The sequence below is a fragment of the Ixodes scapularis genome, unplaced genomic scaffold (genome assembly GCF_016920785.2).
Source record: "Ixodes scapularis isolate PalLabHiFi unplaced genomic scaffold, ASM1692078v2 PGA_scaffold13__105_contigs__length_92229423, whole genome shotgun sequence".
Classification (NCBI taxonomy): Eukaryota; Metazoa; Arthropoda; class Arachnida; order Ixodida; family Ixodidae; genus Ixodes; species Ixodes scapularis.
The window spans coordinates 91,092,991-91,107,307 of NW_024609839.1; positions in this window are offsets into that span (position 1 = coordinate 91,092,991).

The window sequence follows — 14,317 nt, forward strand, 5'->3', positions numbered from 1 at the left end:
AAGAACTGCTCAGTAACTCTACCCCGTCATTTTCAGGTTTCTGAAATTTATCTGAAAAAGAAAAGAAATTGGGAATAAAACGCAAATGTTTGGATACAACAGGCTTGCCTGACACTCCCGACACTTGCTAAGATTCAACCCAAGATTAATTGAATGTGCACCAATATAGAAGACGTGTTCAATGCCAGATGAGCCTCGAGAAAAATTTCCCAGGTGTCGTACAACAGACTTGTTTGTAGGGCGGCATTCGGAGTTGTTTATCCCTGTAAGGCGGCGATCTGCGATCTGACCGACGCTGCACTTTGAATGTAAACCACACAGTAGTGAGGCCCTATTTGGTGTTTATTACGTGGGTATTTGAAATATATAGCAGTATATTTTACTTTAAATAACGTTTGGTGACTTTGTTGTAGATGGGGTTGACAAACCGTGTATTTCAATAGCATCACGCAGTGGTAAAACGCTATTTGACATTACTTGACATGAGCGTTTACATAAATAGAAGAGGATGTACCTTAAAAACGCAAAAGTATGTTTGATCCAGGGGGGTCGTCTGGAGAAAGCGATACAACTAAACACCTAAGGTCTTTAACTTGTAATAGGCAGAAGTGGAGCGCAATGTTCCGTTTGCTTATATGATACTTAAATCTTAAGACTGGTTGACGCACATGCGACTGCTTACGATCGAGTGCATTACAACACCCTGTAATAGATGATGACGAGGGAACACACTGACACCTTAGCGCCATGTATGAGGTAACCCCGTACTGCCTTTTACTAGAGCGACGGTTACGGGGTCTAATGTACATTTTATCTATAAAGAAATGGTTGCCTAAGACAATGCCAAACATTTTCAAGCCAATATTAAAATAATGATGCGCAATTTTTTTAACGGAAATTGCGAATGTTTCACGGCTACCCGATTGATGGCGCCAGTGCTTTATCTTGTCGTCAGGTATCGCAAGAGGTCGTACCGCACTCGGTCGTAAGCAAGTGTATGAACGAGCCTTTAAACACGGGAGGATTGTCCTAATATGACGTCTGGTGTCTCCGCTTCAGATAAAATTCCTCACTAATGCAGTATGACGGCCAATACCTTTCATTACATAGAATACTGGAGAGCAAGTGTATTTCACGAAGCCTTCACCAGCAGCAAGTTGCCCCTATAACGGCGTCTGGAGTCTTTCCTGTACACGGTTCGCACGTGACGTCGCGGCGCCGTGCTGGTTGTCATTCCTACTTGCAGGCTTTCCTGCTGACCTACTTCGCTCCACCCTTGAGAGGTTCATTATCAAACCACAACTTCCGCAAGTTGTTTTAAAAAAGAAAGGTCGTTTCGCTGTGATTCCCTACATGCACAATTCCGCGCACCGTCTAAGGTCTATTGCGTCCAAGTTCGACACGAGTGTGGTTTTTTCTTGTCGTATGCGCCTCAAACAGATGTGCAAAAAGGTTAATGGGAGCGACAGTCCCCGAGGGTGCAATGTAAAACACGCAAAAAAGTTCGTAGAATGCGAAGAAAGGAAGGTGTATTCGATTCCACTAAGTTGTGGCAGTCAGTACATTGGACAGACTGGGAGATGCGTCAACCACCGACTCAGAGAACATAACTTGGAAGCATCAAAGGCTTCAACTGAGTCGTATCACCCCATTGTCGTTCACAGCCGCACATGCGATGACTGTACTCCTCATTTTTCTAATACTAAGATACTGGGAGGGCACAACAACAGATTTGGGAGAGAAATCATCGAGTCATTTGCCATGGGGACTGTTAACAACAACATTTCTGCACCGTCATTATCATTGACAAAGACAGAGGTCGAATTCTTAACACCAGAGATAACTAGAATATTGACACCTCGTCGTGACGCTACAGATTTTTAAACTCTTATATTTATAGTACAATTCTTTTTGGACTGCAAACAAGAATAATTCTGCATTATCACTGACAATGACCAAGGTTAATTCTAACTAATCGAAAATAACTTGATTACTGATGCGCTTTTCAAACTTTTCTTTTAGTGTATTCCCTTTCCTTTATAACTAGTATCTCCTTTCCCTCTTTGAGAACGCTGAGACCCTTGGGGGCGGTTTTTATCGTTGTGCCATTCTATGTTGTTGCTAAATGAAAGATGTCCTGTTCTCGTCCTCGTCCTCTCTGTTTTATACTTTCAAGTTTTGTATCTACTTGCTCATGCCTCGAAAATTTATAGCAAATGGCCATGCGATTGTTTCACCTACGTGAAACGTTCTAACATCAGAAACGTTTAGCGATACTTTGAGTTTCCAGACGCCAGGCGCCTACGTTCAGGGCGCTCTTCGTCAGCTAGCTCAACCCGTACCATGTGTACACTTTATAGTTGCTCCTAGAATGAAGCGACACTACCCCTAATCTGGCTGATAAACGGGGCGATCGTCCAAAGCCTTCCATACTCTCGAGCTTCTCTCCTTCAGCGCGCACAGATGGTCGAGCTCCCTCTCGCCTACGCACACCTCCTTGCCTACCCATCTAGCCAGATGAACCAATCAGCGTCGAGCAGTTGACTCCTCCTCTCCCACCAGTCAGCCAATCAGTGTCAAACTGGAGCCTCGCGGCCACGCTTTTATCTGGGCTTCACGAAATACCGAACACGTAGCCAAATAACTTTCCTCGTTAAAAATGAATTTAGGTGGTGCGAAACGCGTGCTGCAGAAGGTACGCGCTCAGCAACATGGTCGTTGATGTATCGTCATGAGAGCTGTATTGAGGGGCTGCACGGGCTATGCAAAGCAACTGCTAACATGTGGTCTTTGACATGCATAACCGAATAGTGGAGCACAATATTATATCTGGGGCATGTATGTTGTGGGAAAGCTACCACATATCCAAGTAGAGACACGTATGGATACATACGGCTGGACCCCTTAAATCGGGCGACGGCTTGCGGCACCTAGATAGTGTTTGTGATATCAACAGTTAACCTTCACTTCATATACAAAACATTAGGGTTAACATTTTAATGGAAATACAGCTAGAAGTTACGACTCATGTGACGAAAGCGCCTTTCCGCAGCCGAATACGCGCAGTATGTAATCGACGAAAAGCCTTTGGTGTAGGGCAGAGGAAATAAGAAAAAAAAAACATTCGATTAAAGAACAATTGATTCAATTTGTTATATGAGTGAGGGCGAAGTGATTAAAATAGTAGAGAACCTGCAGACAAATGATGCGAGGGTCTGTATAAAAAAAATGGGACCCCGAATCTATGCAGTAAATCTAGCAATATTACCGTTATATGACTGTCTGTTCTCTAGTTCCGACAGAAGTGAAGGGGCTTAGAAGATTCGTTGCTCGATCAATATAAAAAGTAGTTATTGGGCCGAACTTTTGTCGAATCAAAAATTTGACCCTGAATCTTGGGATTTCGCAAAGGCAAAGTTTTGCCCAATTTTTCTGAAGATCCGGCAAAGATTCGGCAAAAATACATTGCTGCCGGACTTAAAAGTTGATATATCATTTTTTATGCGAACGAAAAAAATTTTGAGATTTATTTCTAAATGCATACTGACACCAGTTATTACTAAATCCGTACTGAAAAAAAAAATATATGAATTTATTTCTGATGTGTTTATTGGACACCTTTTTCATATCAGAACTTATTGGGTATTTCATATCAGTTTCATATGTCGCATATAAGTTTCAGCTAGGGTAGGCGGCGCTAGGTACCGCCCGATTCCATATGCTACAAAAATATTTTTATTTGCTCACGCCACCATCACTTCGGGCAACTTTATTATACACACATGTAAATACAGTAAGCATACCACCAGCATCAGCTGAACATATTCATTGAGCATATACATATACACGGCACAACAAACTTGAATACAACAGCACACCCGATAACTACTTCCGAGCTTTGCGTTTCCGCATTTTATACTGGTCATTTTGAAGGTACGGATTGTTTCGGTGACCACCTAAGCAATAAATATTATTCCCAGCATGTTGAGCTGTTTTCAGTAATGTCATAGCCCTGAGAGTATTTTGAACGGCTCAGGAGATGAATCTCGTAGTAAATATTAAACGCTGATGCCGTAATTATTTCAAAAGCCAATAAAACAAGCCGCGCCACTGCGGTTCCAAGTCACGTGTTTGCTTCCCCGCGCGGCGCGTCCTATACTGAAAATGATTCTATGAATATTTTTCCGATATGTTTATTGGACACGTTTTCACATGAGAACTTATATAAGCATATCAGTTCTAATATCAGTTTTGGGGTATTTCATATCAGTTTTCTATGTCGTATATCAGTTTTTGGATATTTCACATCAGTTTCATATGTCGCATATCAGTTTTTAGATATTTCATATCAGTTCTTAGACAGATTCATATAACTTATTCAGTAGGGATAAGGTGGTGTTCTACAACATGATATTGTTGGTGACATTTTTGTATGTCTACTGGTCATTTTACAGTCATGTTTTGCAGAAGTGGTGTGAAGACGAGTTTGGGTAGTAGCGTAGCGAGTGCAGTCACACTACGCGAGTTTCGGTTCTGAGGCCTCATCAACGCAAGCCTGCAAGTGTGTACATTGTTAAACTAAAAGCAGTGACACCGTGCTCTTACTTCCTCTGCAAGCCACCGTTTGGGGCACGAAAATGTAGGCCACGGCTGCTGAGCCTTCACCAGAAAAGATAACAATAATATTGTACATAGGCATGTTTCTCGATTTGAATTACTTGACGCCAGCTTTGCATGAAAGTGTGCGTCCCATATTCGAAACGCTCAGTTTTTAACTTATGCCGGTTTATGATCTTAGGACACTCACGGACGTTTAGAAAGATGGGAAGAGTTATAGGAATGTCGGATGTGCAACGTCGAGCATGATAGTTCTGTGTTTGGTTTTCTGCGGATAGATGAAAACCGCTAAAAAATGCGAATTAAAACGCAATATAAATTTGTTTTGGCCCGAACTACTCGTGACCCGAAAACAGGATTGCTATTATTGCGAGGAGTGCTTTAAGGTACTTATCAGTCAATGTTGTCGGTACATCATTGCATTACTGGAAAGATAAAATGAAAGTCGCATTATCCAGATTGCAGCGCATCATGTGTCACTTGCGCAGTGAACTGCGTCAGTTCCTGGTTGATCTTCTGTGCTCGGGGCAGAAGATATCGAAGCGAACCACACTCACAAAGGCTGACAAACACACAGTTACCATATCGCCTACTGCGCACCTCGCAGTAACCACTGGTAGTATACACTGTACGATGGTAACCGCACGACCGCACGGGATCCATTTGCAATCCATGGCCCCGTCGCGTTCTCGCGCGTTCGCAGACGTTCGCCGAATTTCTGAAGAATCTTTTCCGAACTTTCCTTCGAAAGTTCGCCCTGTGCAAAGCTTTGCCGAATCTGAAGTCCGGCAGATTCGGTCCCTCACTTATAAAAAAAACGACAAGTACAAGACTATTTAAAGGACAGTATATGCACACTGTCGGTGATGAACTATCTAATGAAAGATATGCTATGAAACAGTTCGCGTTCGCAGACGTTTGCCGAATTTTCGCCGAATTTTTGCCGAACTTTCCTTCGAAAGTTCGCCATATGCCCAGCTTTGCCGAATCTGAAGTCCGGCAGATCCGGTCCATCACTTATAATAAAACGACAAATACAGAACTATGTAAAGGACAGTAAGCACACTGCCGGTGATCAACTATCTAATGAAAAATATGTTATGAAACAGTTCGTAGCTTTATCGCACAATGATATATGAAATTGTGGCGGTCTCCGCTCCCACCCGGACACGGCGACTGCCCAGTGGGCAACAAGCGGCCGGCAAGCTCCGAGCAGCGAACAACATGAGCGCGTGCGAGCGGAGAGCGGCGCCTTTGGAAGGTCGCCGGGAAGGAGACGGCGAGGCGGAGGCGACAGCGGCCCGTTCCGGGAACAAGCTGCCCCTCGGGGGATGGTCCCGTTCAAGGACGGCCGTCTCTTTGAAAGACAATAAAGAGAACCGTTTGCTTTACGCAAAGTAATCGAAAGTATTTTCTTTTCGTCCTCCATAACGTGAACACTATCCCACAATCTTATACCTGTTCTCGCGCCAGCCTTTGCTGTAGCGTTTCGTTTGTAATTCCGTACGCAATTTCATCTTTGCTTATCGAGTTGGTCAATCTACCAGATTAGTAGGTCTTGGCCTTCAGAAACAGGTTCCAGTAGACTGTAATCTTACTACGAAAACACGGCACAAAGCAATCAGCACACAAACTGGAAATCTGTCTATTTACCGTTACGCCAGCGAGTGTCAGCGCATCCTCCTCTTTTTAGAGGCACAGCGAAAACAGCTGACGGCAGCGGAGAAGCAGCCGCCGTGCTGACGACCCGCTGCGCTTGTTGCAGGAGTGTGTACGCGCGGCACAGAGCAGTTGTTCCGGTCGCTCCGGTTAGAGCGGACGCAGTCGTAGCTAACGCACTCGTTGCAGATCTTTGAATCAGCCTTAAGTATTTTGGACTATGTATGACTCGCCACCGACGGTCACTTGCGCACTAAGTATGCTGGCTTAGTAGAGCCAACTACTGTAGCCTGCGGACTACGTATTCTGGACTAAGTGTTAGTAGGCGACGACGGTCGACTGTGGACTAAGTATTCTGGACTAAGTATTATTTGGCGACGACGGTCAACTGTGGACTAAGTATGCTGCATTAAGCATCACTCGCCGCGGACTGTCACGTGATAGCGGGCGACCTTTGGGGGCAAGTCATAATCCAATTGCTTATGCCTCCGTTCATCTGCCAACTGTTGTGGCGCCGAGCAAAGATGTCGGACAGCTGATCATATGGTCCGGACTTCGGTTCCCGCTGAGGTCCTTGGTGAATCTTTGTGGTCTCGGTCGTTTGTTCCTAGTGGTGATTATGTATGGAAAATTATAAATGTAGTGATCATTTAAGAGGCGTTCATTCTGACGGATTGATTGCTACGACATCACTTACGTTTCCCTGGCCTGTGCGTGGCGCTTTGTGGTCACACTCGAGCGTTACACTTTTATATGAAATCCAGCTCATAATCACATTCCATGTTAAAAACATACACCCCCAAGCAGCACGGAATTCGGATAAGCATCGGCCAAGGGCTGGCGATGGTCTTTTGGCAAATGGCTAAATAGTAGCCATTCATCGGTCAATGCTTGGCCGATGGCTGATGGGCAGTCGCCATTGACCAATGGCAGAAAGGTCAGCCATCAGCCAACGGCTTGCCACCGTCTGGCCACTGGCTGAAGGACCATTTCCAGCAATTGGCCAATGATTGGCCAGATATGTGCTGCTCGGGCTCTTTATTCTCATCGGATAGTGAAACTCATCAACCTTCTAGTTCCAATCCGCTTACGGAATACTCCAAGCCCAGTGTAGTGTGCTGTATGGATGGCCAGCATCTCGATACAAATGCTTCGCAGCGGTATTCCTCAATTACATCGTGTAGCTGCGAGCACAGATTTTGGCCAATCATTGGCCAATGACTGGGGATGGTCATGTGGCCAGTGGCCAAAGAGTGGCCTTTCATTGGCCAATGCTTGGTCGATGGCTGATGGCCAGTGGCCATTGGCCAATGGCCAGAGAAAGGCCAGTCATCGGCCAATCCCTGGCCACTGTCTGGCCACTGGCCAATGCTTAGACAACTATGTGCTGCTTGGGCCTCTCCTGGAGTGCGATTTGTTATCCTGGTAGCGTTTATCTTATTCTAGATGAATTGCGTTTACATTTGTTTCTTGGGCTTCAAAATCAATATCGACGTGAGAGAAATTTAAGGGTGTTATGGGCGCGAAATAAAAATGGTGATTTTATTTGAATAAAAAAAAAAACATTGGATATACGTTACACGGGATTCAGCATACCGAGACATGATTGAAACATTGAACGCGTGTCTTGAAATTCAACAACGATGTTGCCTGTTTTTAGACTGTGACTCGACGTGGTGGAATAGAAGTGCGTCTAAACAAATATTTTTGAACTTTTCTAATATGATTAAAAATTATAAAACTTTGGGCGTGCAACGTGTGAATAATATGTTTCCGGTAATGTATAAACCTTTTGCACACTGGCCAGATTATAGCCGCCATTGCTGACCTTCTCTGGTCTTAACGAGATGTTGAGTCACTGAGGTGGGCGTTTACGAGGCTGCACAAAATTCAATGCTAGGGAGAAAGACAGTGGGAACGAAAATGACAATTACATGTCCTGCTACGATAATGATAAAATCAAGTAAACGGAATCAAAGGAAACACAAACGGAAGGACTGTTATGGCCGTGCCCATGCACAGCTCCTGCGAAACGTCTATAGACATCCCTGTGGTGATCAGGGACATATAAAGCTATTAAATGAGCTACGCTTAGAGTATGAGCACTTCGTTCCCTGATCGGCTAGTGGGCGCCACCATCTTGGTGCTTAGTGCAGAGCAGACGCAACTGTCAATCATCAAAATTTAAAAATGCGACTTGCTCATCGTTGGATACGGTATTAGGAAGCTCAGGGAATATTATTTCGCTCAGCCTCGAACTTTTTAAGATTTTTGGAAAACGGAAGTGTTTTTTTGCGGTTTTAAATATAGCTTCAGATACTGGCAACTAAAGCCATTAGAGGCCACACTTCAGAGTAACGACCCTTACCCATCTTGATGCTTAAAATCACTGTCGCCAGTTATCTGAAGCTTCATCTGAAATCACGGCAAACACTTTTCCGTCCTCCACAAATTTTCAAACAGTTCGCGGCGGAGAAAAGCAACATTGCATGAGCTTCCTAACATCGATCCTAACGCTGAGGAAGCCGCACGTTCGAATTATGACGATCGACATTCGCGTCCGCTCTGCACTTCTCACTAAGATGGCCCCGCCCACGACAATAACAGAGTGCCGATACTCTAAGCGTAGCTCATGTAGTGTCTCCACTGGCAGCCCTGATTTTAAGCACCAATATAGCTGAAGCGTGGTTGCTCTGAAGCGCAGCTTATTTAGTGGCTCTGGGGGATCGGTGGCCGAGTAGGACATTCTTTGCTTACCCTTAAGCTGGGACTGCAGTTGAAGCTGGGACTGCAGTTGAAGCTACAAGCGCGTGCTAGCCCACGCTCCTGTTTTTGAGACGTTCCATAGCCTTCTCTATACTCACAAAGCCTGGAGTTCGATGACGAAGTCATAGAGTGCCGGGTCGCAAATGTGGAGCGCGAGGATCTGGTAGCACAAAGCATTTCTCGGGGAGTCTGGTATTCAGCGCACAGCTTTTGCAGTGGCGAGGACCCGAGGCATATTTCATTTCATTTCATTACATTTATTATACCTTAAAGGCCCCTGGGGGCATTACATAAGGGGGGTAACATAAAACACAATATAACACTTCAAGGGTTGAAATCAAATGTAGGGACAAATAGGTTGAAAGAACATCTGTTATTTTACAGTGCAATATCTTCATTATACAATCATATGCTTAGTAAGTTCTGCTAAAAACAAGGTATGATCTGTAATTGTTACAATGGACTCAGGTAGCGCATTCCTATCCCGTATACGCAAAAAAAGGGGAGAGTTTTTTAAAATGTTGGTTCTGGCAAATGGCATTTCTATCTTCTGGCAATGATCACGGCGTAGGGAGACATGGCTGGCTGAAGAGAAGAATTCATGATCAGTCCAGGGCTTGTAAAACAGGTTATGGAAAAAGGATAATCTATCTACGGTGCGTCTAGTATTAAGGAGAGGTAGTGATAAAGAAGCCTTAAGGGCAGAGATGCTCGTGGGTGAGTAGTCAGCAAGAATGAATCTAGTTGCGCGGTTTTGGATTGATTCTAACATGTCGGACAGGTAAGCCTGATGGGGGTTCCAAATGGTAGAAGCGTATTCCATCTTGGATTTAACAAGGGTGCAGTACGACAGCTGTTTGATTTTCGGTGAAGCTTGACTAAGATGGCGTCTTAGAAAACCTAAAGTTTTATTAGCACTGGAAGTTATGTGTTCAATATGAGTTCTCCATGAAAGGTCAGAGCTTAAGTGCACGCCAAGGTATTTAAACGATGAAACCTTTTCAATGGGCTGGAATGCAAGTTGATAGGTGTAATCTAATGGATTACGGGATTTAGAAAAAGATACACATTTACATTTATTATGATTAATGGACATAAGCCACTCGGCACACCAGGTTTCAATTAGGGATAGGTCTTCTTGTAATGTTCGGCAATCATCTTCACTAGAAATAGCGTGATAAACAACAAGATCGTCAGCAAACAGACAAACACAGCTTCTCAGGCGATAACCGATATCATTTATATAAATAAGGAAGAGCAATGGGCCCAGTACAGTACCCTGTGGTACGCCTGAAATAACTGGTAAGGATTGTGAAGATGTTTCACCTAGACGTACGGATTGGGTTCTAGTCGTGAGAAAAATTTTTATCCAATTAACTACAGTTGCATTAATTTTTAAGTTTTGTAATTTTACTATAAGTCTGTAGTGTGGCACACGGTCGAAAGCTTTCGAAAAGTCTATAAAGAGAGCGTCTGTTGGTTTTCGTAAGTTAAGATTACTGTGAATATCGGTTACTAACTCGAAAAGCTGTGTTGTGCATGATCGATTCCTACGAAATCCATGCTGGTTAGAAAACAATACATTATTAATATCAAGAAACTGCATTATGGCTGTAAAAATAACATGTTCAAGGAGCTTACTACATACACTTGTTAAAGAAATAGGCCTGTAATTGCTCAGATCGTCAGATGACCCAGACTTAAAAATTGGAATGACGTCTGCATGTCTCCAGTCATTGGGAATCATACCAGTAATAAGTGATTGGTTGAAAATTTTACCCAGGTACAGGGACGAGATGCGCTTAGTAATTTTTAAAATCTTACTGTTTATCCCGTCGCGACCAGGAGCAGAGCTGACTGGAAGTTGCTCTATTAATTTTTGTATTCCTTCAGAAGAAATAGTTATTGACCCCATTTCGCCAAGTGCGTCCTGAGAAGCTAATTGCGGCATGGGGAACGTTTCGCGAGTGAAGACGCTACTGAAGTATTCATTAAATCTGTCACATACATCACTTTCAGTCAGCTGCTTTCCAGTCGGATCTGAGATGATCGGACTTTTCTTTGAAGAAGGATTGATAATTTTCCAGAATCTCCGTGGATTTGACATAAGAATGTTATACAGGTCGTTCTCAAAAAAATTACGTTTCGCCGTTCTTATTTCACGTTTACAAGTTTTAGCAAATTCACGGAAGCGAGACCACGAGGCGTCATCATTACCTTTTCTTTTTGCCGACTGGAATAGCCTCTTTTTCTTCCTTAGCATTCTCTTCGTATTAAGAGTGAACCATGGCGAACTGGGGTTAGAGATTACCCGACACACCGGAACGTATCGAGAAATGAGGTTGTGAATACGTTCTTTGAATATGCACCAGTTTTCTTCCACCGACCTTGTATTAAAGTGATTCTCAAAGTTTGGAAATGAATCCAATAACTCGGCGTTAATACTCACAGTGTTGGCTTTAGCGTAATTACGAATTGTTTTCTTCGACGTTACAGGAGCGGGAACGTCAATGGATAGGTTAATGTTGAAAAGAGAGTGGTCACTAAACAGACATAAATTGTTAACATCGCTTATGTATTCAGGGTGGGTAGTAAAAAATAAATCCAGGGTCGCGTCACCCCTGGTTGGTTCTTTAATAATTTGGTGGAAACCAAAACTATTCATAACATCAAGAAATTCACGACTTTCTTTCTGATTTTTACACGAGGGGTTGACGCAATCTGAAACCCAATCAATGTCAGGAAAATTAAAATCCCCTGCCAGAATAATGACACCATTTGAGTACTCAGAAAAGACCTTCTCAAGGCAGTCGTTTAATCTAGCCACAAATGTACAATCAAAATTCGGGGGTCGATAACACACACCTATGAGAAAATTCGAGTGCGTCATTTTCAGTTTAGTCCAAATAATCTCGATGCTCGTTTCAATATCAACTACAGATGATAATAAGTGGTCACTAACAGCAATCAGGACGCCACCGCCTTTGTGAACCAATCTATCCTTGCGAAAGATAGAAAAACTGGAATTCAGGAGTTCACCGTCGGATATGTCAGGTGACAGCCATGTTTCCGTGCCGAGGATGACTTGACTATTGCACATTTTGGCATTATCTAGTAAGATATCTTGTTTTTTTAACACGCTACGAAAATTTGTAAACAGGAAAGAAAGTCTGGGTGCAACGCGCTTAGGGCGTGTGTTGCTGTGTGATAGCAGTCAATCGGCGCGTACTTCATTAGATGTCACCTCGACAACGCGGCCTTCAACAAAGTCATACGCAAATATTTTTTTGTCGGAGTACAATTTATCGATCCTCAATCTTGTTTTGATATTTTGTGACCATAGTTCTTTACCAAATGCCCACAGTTTAGAACGCGCTAGTCTAGTTCTCGGCGAGAAGTCCTCGTCGATCCAGATTTTATCGGGCCCGTGATTCTTAAGTTTGGGGGCGTTTTTTAAGATAGCAACCTTATCACGATAGTCAAGAAGCTTGATTATGACAGGTCGCCTGTAGTTAGGGCGGATGTATCCGAGTCTGTGAATGCGCTCAAGAATACCTACTTGAACACCAAGCACCTCCGAAAAGAAATCTTTTACACGAGATTCCAGTTGGCTGTGAGTCTCATTTTCAGTTTCGCTTAACCCTTTAATTATTAAGTTATTGCGTCTTGATCGGTTGTTAAGGTCATCCACAATTTCCACCAATTCCAAATTATTAGCGCTCACAGATTTTGAGAAGTTAAGTTCAGCTTTGATGTTTTCAACCTCGGTTTTTAATTGGTTGACATCATCACGAACTTGTGTAAGATCTTGAATACTAGCTTCCAAGGCCGTCACCCTTGTTCGTATCTCGGAGATACCTAAGGCAATATTATCAAGTCGGCTGGAATTTTCGGTCTGATATTGTGAAGTTGCAGCGATCAGGGTTTCGATCGATTTTTGCAGACTTGAAATCTGGCCATCGTCGGCGACTCTGTCAGGTCCGGGATTGCGCTCAACGTCTCCAGAACACAAGAGAATCAATGCCAGACTGAACAGAACGCAAGTACTCGGCCTAACAAAGATCACCGGCGCAAGCCAGAGAGAGGGTTCGGCTTTAGTCTTGACTTTCGGCATGTGAAAGAGACCAACTCGAGCACGGTAAATGCACAACTCAACACCCATGGCTTGGGATCTGCAGCCAGCATACAAAGGATAGAGAAAAGCTGCCTATCACACGTTACCTGGATAAGCACAGGTCACTGTTAGTGCCTTGAAAGGCTGGGCTGCAGATCCCGCGATGCTGATCGTGTTCCTTGGTTATATAGCTGGGCACCGGAAGAGTTCAAAGCACGTGAGCTCTAGCTGCGGCCGGATGAAACGCCCTCAGCGAGCACCTTGCGCTTGCGTCGAATCGGTGCCTGTTGCCTCGTCAGCAGATTCAGCAGGGTATCGGTGACTTGAAGATATGGTTTTCAAACCCGACGAGAAAAGAAGCGGTAGCCTAAAAAACCCGAGAAGCCTGAGCGGAGATTCCATCGCTCGGCACAAGTGTGTTTCGGCGTCTCGTCGCAGCGGGGCGCCCGTTACATGGCTCTTGGTAGGGTGCCTAGATGTCTGTCTGTCTCAGCGTGAGGACATCCATTGTTGCTCTGAAAGAGCCAGCGCGTGACGTTCTCGCGCACTCGGTGCGTGACTCGGGCGGTAAAATGGCGTCTTTGCATTAGCCAAAGCTACGCGCTCGAGCTGAGCGACACCGGATTGCGCGCACTTCAAAATGCATAAAAAAAACGATTGAGCGGAAAAATGGCTGAGATGTCACCACTCAAGCAAAAGCGCGCGTGTGTATGAAGGCACTCTAGGCTCTTGGTACCGCCAACCATTGTTGTGGAAGCGCTCGAGACACGTGCCATGAGCGGGTGCTCCGCCGCCATTCGCTTCCAAGGCCCGCTCATTTCAGTGCTGCGCCGCCATTTGCTTCCAAGGACCGCTCGAGACATGGGCCTCGCGCACTCGCGCATTTGACGCTACTTGCAAGACGAGCGCAAACACATCGAGGGGCTTTAGGCTCTTGTCTGCCGCTCTACCTTTTCACTTTCGGCGGCCACGTCTCGTGGCGATCTGCCAGGCTTTGTCAGTATAGAGGAGGCTATGGACGCGCATTTCTAGCGCGAGGGCTCTTTCTGGCGAACAACGCTTCCGTGCAGCAACCTAGAGCTCTCGCGCTTTTGTCATTGTCGGAAGGCTCAGCTAAAGGGTTTTGTAGCGGACAAGCCAACTGGCATGGTAGAGGAAGAA